The sequence below is a fragment of the Pezoporus wallicus genome, unplaced genomic scaffold, assembly GCF_028554395.1.
Source record: "Pezoporus wallicus isolate ANWC-B61680 ecotype Strahan unplaced genomic scaffold, APGP_CSIRO_Pwel_v1 contig_642, whole genome shotgun sequence".
Classification (NCBI taxonomy): domain Eukaryota; kingdom Metazoa; phylum Chordata; class Aves; order Psittaciformes; family Psittacidae; genus Pezoporus; species Pezoporus wallicus.
The window spans coordinates 1073473-1080969 of record NW_026637470.1 but is presented as its reverse complement, the minus strand read 5'-3'; positions in this window follow the sequence as shown (position 1 = coordinate 1080969).

Sequence of the window (7497 nt, the reverse complement as noted above, 5' to 3'; positions counted from 1 at the left end):
ATTTTGGGAACACAGTCATTGTGCATGTACAGCTTATCTCTGCAGCTCAGAGAAAAGTATAGATCAGCTCTCTGCTGTCACCTCGACTGACAGACAGCTGCTGCTGCAGCAGTGACAGCTGAAAATCCACGCTATTGATTCCAATAGGTCTTGCTCCATTGCAGCTAAGGAGAGGCTTGTGTTCATTCTGCTTTTATTGAAGTGATTTCTTCTAATTGCCTACTTAACACCTTAAAAAATACGAGGAGATACAGGTCAGTGCTCTGTAAGCTGATGCTGGGGTCATATTTTCAGGTACAAATAAAGATTTGCTTATGCTCAACACAAAGGCTGCAGAGAAAAAAATTAATGATGTTATCAGGTAAAGCAGGTGTTGTGGTCACACCACCAAGGTCACTGGCGTTAACAAAACACTCTGAAAACACAACTGTGGCATGTTCCCAGCAAGGTGCTGGAGTGTTGTAGAGATAACGTGCTCAGCCTCCAGGGGAGAAAATGTGATGCGCTAACACTCATGAACAGCTGTTAATGGGAGAGCATTGTGGACAGGAGAAGGATGTTTGACCTACCAGTACTTTGAAGGAAGATGTAAACAACTGGCTTGATTCCCCACTGCCTTGCCCCTGCTATGGCCTCCTACGCTTGTGCCAAATAAATGCAGCATATATGCTAAATGCTCTCGCAAGGAAAGAGCTGAGTTTTACCACCACTTGCACAGATGCAAAAATCTACACAAATTGCAAGGTAGGGGAAAATTAGGGCCTGGAAATGCAGGAAGAGTGGCTTATGCAAGAATGAAGTGAACACGGAGACTCAGAAATGCAGTCATATAGAGACTAAGTGAAAATAGCATCTTTTAACTGCGCTAAGTGGTGCCCCAGGAGCCTTGTGAGTCACAGCTAGTTGCTTCTGTGACAAAAACACATTGTTATTGCCTCTTCCCAAGCTTGCTGCAGAGCCATTGCATCTAGCAAAGGAAAACACAACACCCTCCTGGATCAGAAGACCAAATTACCCCTGGCCAGCTGCACAGGTCACTTCTGCCTAGCTTACACCTGCAGAAGGGTCATGCAGCCCATCTCACTCAGCCAAGCAACAGCATTTCATTATTGGGAGCACAGGGCACGGCACCACTGGAGCTAAAACCCTCAGCCCTAGTCCACTCCATTAGCAAACTCACACATGCCTTACAGCCTTGCTGAAGGCAGCAGTAGTGTTTCATTCGCCACAACTTTTAATAGTGATAAAGGTGTGCAAGCAATAAAGAAGTGCTTGTCCTGCCCACCTCAGTGCCAACAGAGGGCAAAAACTATTTACCTGAAAATGAGTGTGTGGATCCAGAGTCACTGCCTGAAGTCACCACGAGGCACCGTGAAGAGTGCATGTAGCCTGCAAAGACCTCCAGCAGCCACAACAGATTTTTTCTGAAGATACAGTCACTGAGAAATACCTCATTTCAAAAGGCCTTGGAGCCAGTGAGACTGAAATGCCCAAGCATGCCTTCAGAGAGTGGCCTAACAAAACCACCTACTGCTGGAAGACCAACACGGTGAGTCTTTTCTGAAACCTGAAGGGCTCCTCTGGCAGAGATTCAACATTTAGCTGGAATTTTTAGAAACAAAACCAAAGAGAAAACCAGAGTGTGACTGTTTGTGCATGGAACATATGCCTGAGTTTTAACAGCATCGGTTACATCATTATTAATGAGTGGTTTTATATTCAAACCATTTACTGACGATAAACCGTTCAACAAAAACCACCTGTGGCATGTGCACTTGCACCTGCTGCTTTTGTGTGCTCCAGCTGACTTGGTGCATGTGCAGTTCTGCATTGCTGGTACAGCAATACACTGGTAACGTCCTTCCCCCTGCCCACCCTTCTTCGGATGCACTAGTACAGCAGAGGCTGCTGAAAGAACCACCCAAAATTACTCAGTGGGGTGAGGGGAGAACAGAGTACTGGAAATGAATACTATTAGAGGGCAGGCTACTGCTGCATAAAATGAGAACTGTATTTTGACAGCATTCTCTGGTGCTTGCACTGTACAGCAGGTCAAGACTTTACTATGTGCACTCAGATCCTGCTGGAGACTCAGGACCACCTCAGCTGCATGGCAAGCATTTCAGGTGATTTCTATTTTTATAAACTTCCTAGACACTTTCCTCATCTCCCATTTAAAGATGTATTTTTAACTGTATCCCATGCTCCTCCACCCACTAAGCCATTTGCAATTCCCCCACTATTGAAGTAGATGCTGTGTAGAATGTGAAGCCAGAATCTGCATTGTAGCTTCATTACAGAGGGATCCAGAAGATGACAATAAGACTAGTAGTAATCTTACTTATTGTATAGACTCTTTAATCGAGAGTCTATAGAATATGTTGCAGATATTTTAAAAGATGCTTCTATTTAGTTATGTTTGACGGTTTCTTCTTTCCTCAATAGCTACATTCCTTGTTCGACATATTACAGACCAAACTAAGCACTTTTAGTTCTGCAGTTCCTCAGACTTGAGAATCCTAGTTACAGGATTAACAGCTCAGCAGCATTTGTGTCTGCAAACTAGTTCTACTTGTCACATCTGCTTGGCAGCTGAATATCACAGCAAAGAGGGAACACGTCCCCTACTTGGGCACCAAATTCTCCTCCTGTAGCCAGAGCTCATGAATGTATTCATGGTCCATCAGCTGCACTGCCAGAGCAACATACCCTGTCCCAGGGCTTGCAGAGGTGCCACTGCATGAATTCAGTTCAGAAACATTTTAGGTAAGTGATGAGAATGGCTGCAAACATTTTGTTCAAGAGTTTACACAGCAATATGAGCTTTATACATAGCAAAAGCCAAACATAACCATCTAGAAACCTTCCAAAATGTTGGAGGCCTTGTTCCTCTCCCATCTTTTGGCCACATGCTCCTCTGGTACACTTTGATCACAAGCAGTGCACCCAAGAAGCAGCTTTTGGAGAGAACGGATCAGTAAAAACACTACGTGTTCATGTGTAATTCCCAGTGAAGTGGTGTGTTCATGCTTGGGATGCCTAGAAGATTAATAACACGCACATCTCTGTTGCTGCCATGCTATTTGTACAAGACCAACCTCCCCCCCCCAGCCAGTAGTAAGATGATGGCCTAATGTTTGCAGCAATTTGAGAACAGCCAATAGGAAGGGTATCATCCAGCTGAAAACAGTGCATTCTTTCTATTCACACTAGGTCAAAACCCAAGCAGTTACAATTTTGCTACAGCTGACTCAGACTGGATTTGAATCCAGCATCTAAAGGCAAATTAAATTTCACCATCCACACTAAGGAGCAATTCAGCTTCTGAACGGGATCAGCTTTGATGCCATGGTAAAGAATTTCGTTGAAATTCTTTATTGCTATGATGAAAGACTCCTGTTCAGCAGGAGATATAATTATCACACCGATCTTAATTAGATCCTGAACTTGACTTTAGGATCCCCAGAGGAGTATTGAAAGCTTGGTCCACTTACACTGAATTTGGTCCAGAACACTGAAGCTTATCCATCAAGATAAATATATTACTAGTTCTTTGATACGACAGATGCCTGATGAGTAACAGAGCAAATGCCTTTTTAACTATGATTTTTAAAACAAATTATTAAGCTGCAGTAAAGTGTATGCTGCTATCTTTAAGGGAAAAAAAGTATACATTAAAAAATTATTACAGAGCACAGAGAGCACATTTTTCCAAGCTGGTTTCAGAATTAAAAACATCTGAACAAAGGTTCTCTCTGCGGAGAGTCACTTCGTAACCAATTCAAGCCTTTAAATAGCTATTGTTTAAGAAAACTGTCAGCTACAGAAATTGTTTTTTCTTCAGATGCCAAACTCCGTCAGGCCAGGTTGATTAAAATGTTGCACTTAGAAAAAGGAAACAAAAAAAAGCAACCTAATCACCCCTTATAAAAGTGAAAAAAGCAACTCAATTTTTAAAGCATCATGAACAAAAGGCTATAGCCTATCTATCACTCACATATGGATTCATGTAATGATTCTTCAATTAGAATTATTATCTATACAGCAGCTGAAGACTGAGAACTGCTGATACACTGCAGATGGGAACATTTGCTAGTCTCTGGGCTCCAGCCTTTCTGAAAAAATGATGATCGCACAATAAAGATTGCTCAGTTTATATGTGTATTAAGCTGCAATGCCAGCATTTACATTTGCAACATTTGATTTTTGCTTTCTTAGGCTCAAGAGAATTTGCTGCATCTGGTAGATTTTATTTGCTTTGTATCTTAAGCAATCGTTACGCACAAAGTGCGATAGGCAGTATTATTGCTCAAACAGCCCTGCATTTTGTTCATTATCTTAGATACTACAAAAGAAGTAAACCAAGAGTGGGCCTGTGAGATGGGTCATTCTGTGTCAGTTTGCCTGCACTATATTATTCCAGTGCTATTTTTATAAGGTACATCCATCTGCTCCTTCATTTCTTCCACCTATATAGATCCAGACAGCGCAAGATGCAACATCACAGGGAAAGGAAAGCATCTCACAGAACAGTTACAGGCACCATGAGGGGGGAAAGTCACTTTGGTGATTCAGACTGCAGCAGTTTGAGGGGTCCTTGCCTATTCATGCACCCTACCCACTGTCAAAGGTTACTGTCTTCAGTAAGCAAGTAGCTGTAGAACATACGTTCTGCAGAAGCAGAATGGGAGATGTGCTAGCTCTTCAGCCACTACTTCTCATGCTACTACTTGCAATGCTCAGACACCCCCCATTTCAGTATCTATTAATTTTGCCACCTCTGCTACAGGGCAGTAACTTAGAGCAGCAGACTAGGTAGCAAGAATGGTAACCCCCTAAACTTATCTTTCTGAATCCTCAGCTTTTCTGGAGTGTGTCAAGTGCCTGCCCATTCCTCTTTCATAGCTGGAAAGCACATGCTGTGACCCAGATGACAGAGATAGGTGCTACATGAATAGTAGCTGCGAGACAGCTCTACTGAATGGGCATCCGTTCTTGGTGTTTACACTAGAGATTCTTGCTGTGTGAACTCCAACCATGTTCTGAAGCCCAGGGAGCTCTCCTAGGTGTCTCGCTAGTAATATGGATGCTGGAGACAGCACGTACTCATGGAGACTGAAGTATGTAGAAGCCTTTATTGACACATGCCTATGTAGAGATTAGGAAAAGGGCTGCACAGTTAATTAACAGGTTTCTTACTTCACTGCACAAACTTTGAAGGATCTTCACAGAAGGCAAATACTGTTAATATATTTGTTTTACTCTATGTATTTTGGCAAACCTATCCCCATGTTACTACCATTTTCACAGCACTACTTTTAGTGAGAGACCTGGCAGAGTCATGAAATCTCCCTCTATCTGTTATACAAAGGAAATGAAAACTCTGCTCATGGGTGTATGTTCCAGTGTTATTTTACCACATTATTACAGCTACTGGTGAATCGAGAGTAAGTGATTTATGCTTTTCCTTGAAAAATATTTTTATCATGTACTGAATCTCCTGTTTCAAATATGCCATAAATAACCAGGTCTTCTCCATTTATTTAAAAGTATATTGCCATTTGAATTAAAATTTCATTATATTTATAGTGACATTATATACTGCTTCTATCTCTAAAAAATGAGTATTAATTAAAACTGAAGGCATTTACAGGGACAAAGCAAGCAAATAAAACTGCAAACTCGTACAACAGTTTACCAAAGTAATACATACACGAATATTTAATTCAAGAGTTTACACACTATGGTGGGGCACATTTCTCAAAATACTTTCAATTTCCTGACTTCAGGTGACTAAGATTTGTGAAAAAAATTAATGACACACAAATTAATTTATTTTTACATTAAAATAATCATATTATTTGTTTAAATAACAAAAAGGTTTAAAAGGTCAAAATCAAAACAAACCACTTAATTCTTTCCCTGGGTACTTGTTTATAGAGATTTGTTGAAATTTTCAGCTTTGATTTCAAATGAGAAACATTTCAAAGACCAGAAATCACTACCTGAGAAAGCAGTTCAATCTATGTGACTGGATTATTTGCAGCATGAGACCGCAAAAGGGAGAGGTTTCTTCCTCTCAGAGGAGGTAACTGCTGTTTTGTTTTCTGGATATCATCCATCAAATGCTTATTTTAGCTGCTACTGTGCACCTCCATAAACTCTTGTAACAACAGTTCTAATGTTTGCATTCTGGGACTAGTCATCTAGACTGGTAATTTCTACTCATTTAGGCACAGAACAGCAATATCAAAAACCAGGAAGAAAGGTATCACTAAGGCTTTGTGGTTTTCACTGGCTACTCCAGTATACTGAATACTGAGGCAGTGAGCTGCAGAGTTTTGGCTCTCAATCTTGTGCAAGAGTTTTACTGACTGGAAAAGCTGAGGTATAACATGATCTCAAATTAAATACAAAAAGGGCGGGGGGAAGAGTGAGAGGGAGAAAGAAAAGAAAAATACATTTACACTTCCTTATAGGCACTAGGACTCAGTGGCCAAGTTATATTACATTTCTCCGAGGATGTGTTTGCACAGCAAATAACAACTGTGACTGTAGTCCAGGGAGCCATACCTTCACAAGCTTAAGCAATCTAATGTGTAACTGTAGCAATAACCATGTAGAACCAGCAGTTCAATTTAAGCTTAAGATACGATGGACCTCACTAAGCGAGAGCACCTTCACGACAATTAGCATATCATTAACTTCTGCATATTAACATGACCTCTTGTGTCAATTCATTTGAACACGCTGGACATACAATCCTTTTAAGAGCACCAAGATCTTGATTAAGCAATTTACAGAGAGGGCCCTGAAGGATACATGCCTCAGATCCCACCAAACAAAGTAACGTGAATACTTCCTGATATTTAGAACTCATTAACTGTGGTATCCCAAGCATCACTATATTACAGACAAAGGAAATGTCTTTGAACATGAGGCTCACTTTGAACAGAAAATGACAGAAATTATATACAATGTAGTAACTGCATTTAAGAATAACTAGTTTTACTAGTTTTGCAAGCTACAGCACTGTCACCCCAGGGATACGGAACCTTTGTTTCAGGAACAGACTCTGAATCTATTGTCTGCTTAATTAACTGAAATCAGCAACTGCACACAGACACAGGAGCAACAGTACCAAATGGCACGAGGCACTTCAGAACTGGAAGTCTATAAATTTTAACAATGAAGGACTGAAAATGCCAAAATACCCTCAGATATCACTAGCTCTTGAAACACCTGTATTAATCCCACAAGGCATTCCTGCTTTTCAGTGGGTCTCTGACCTGATCACCCTACCAAAGAAAAGATGAAATAGGAAAAAATAAAAAGTTAAAAAAAACCCAGACTCCACAACACCTTGCTTTCATTATCAGAATTCCTGTGGGTTGCTGAACTATGCAAATACTTCCAAGAGCTGAGTGCTGACAGGATATGAGGTATTCTAGGTTTTTCTTTGCCACTGAGGGCTGCTTTGTTCTAGGTAGTTCATGA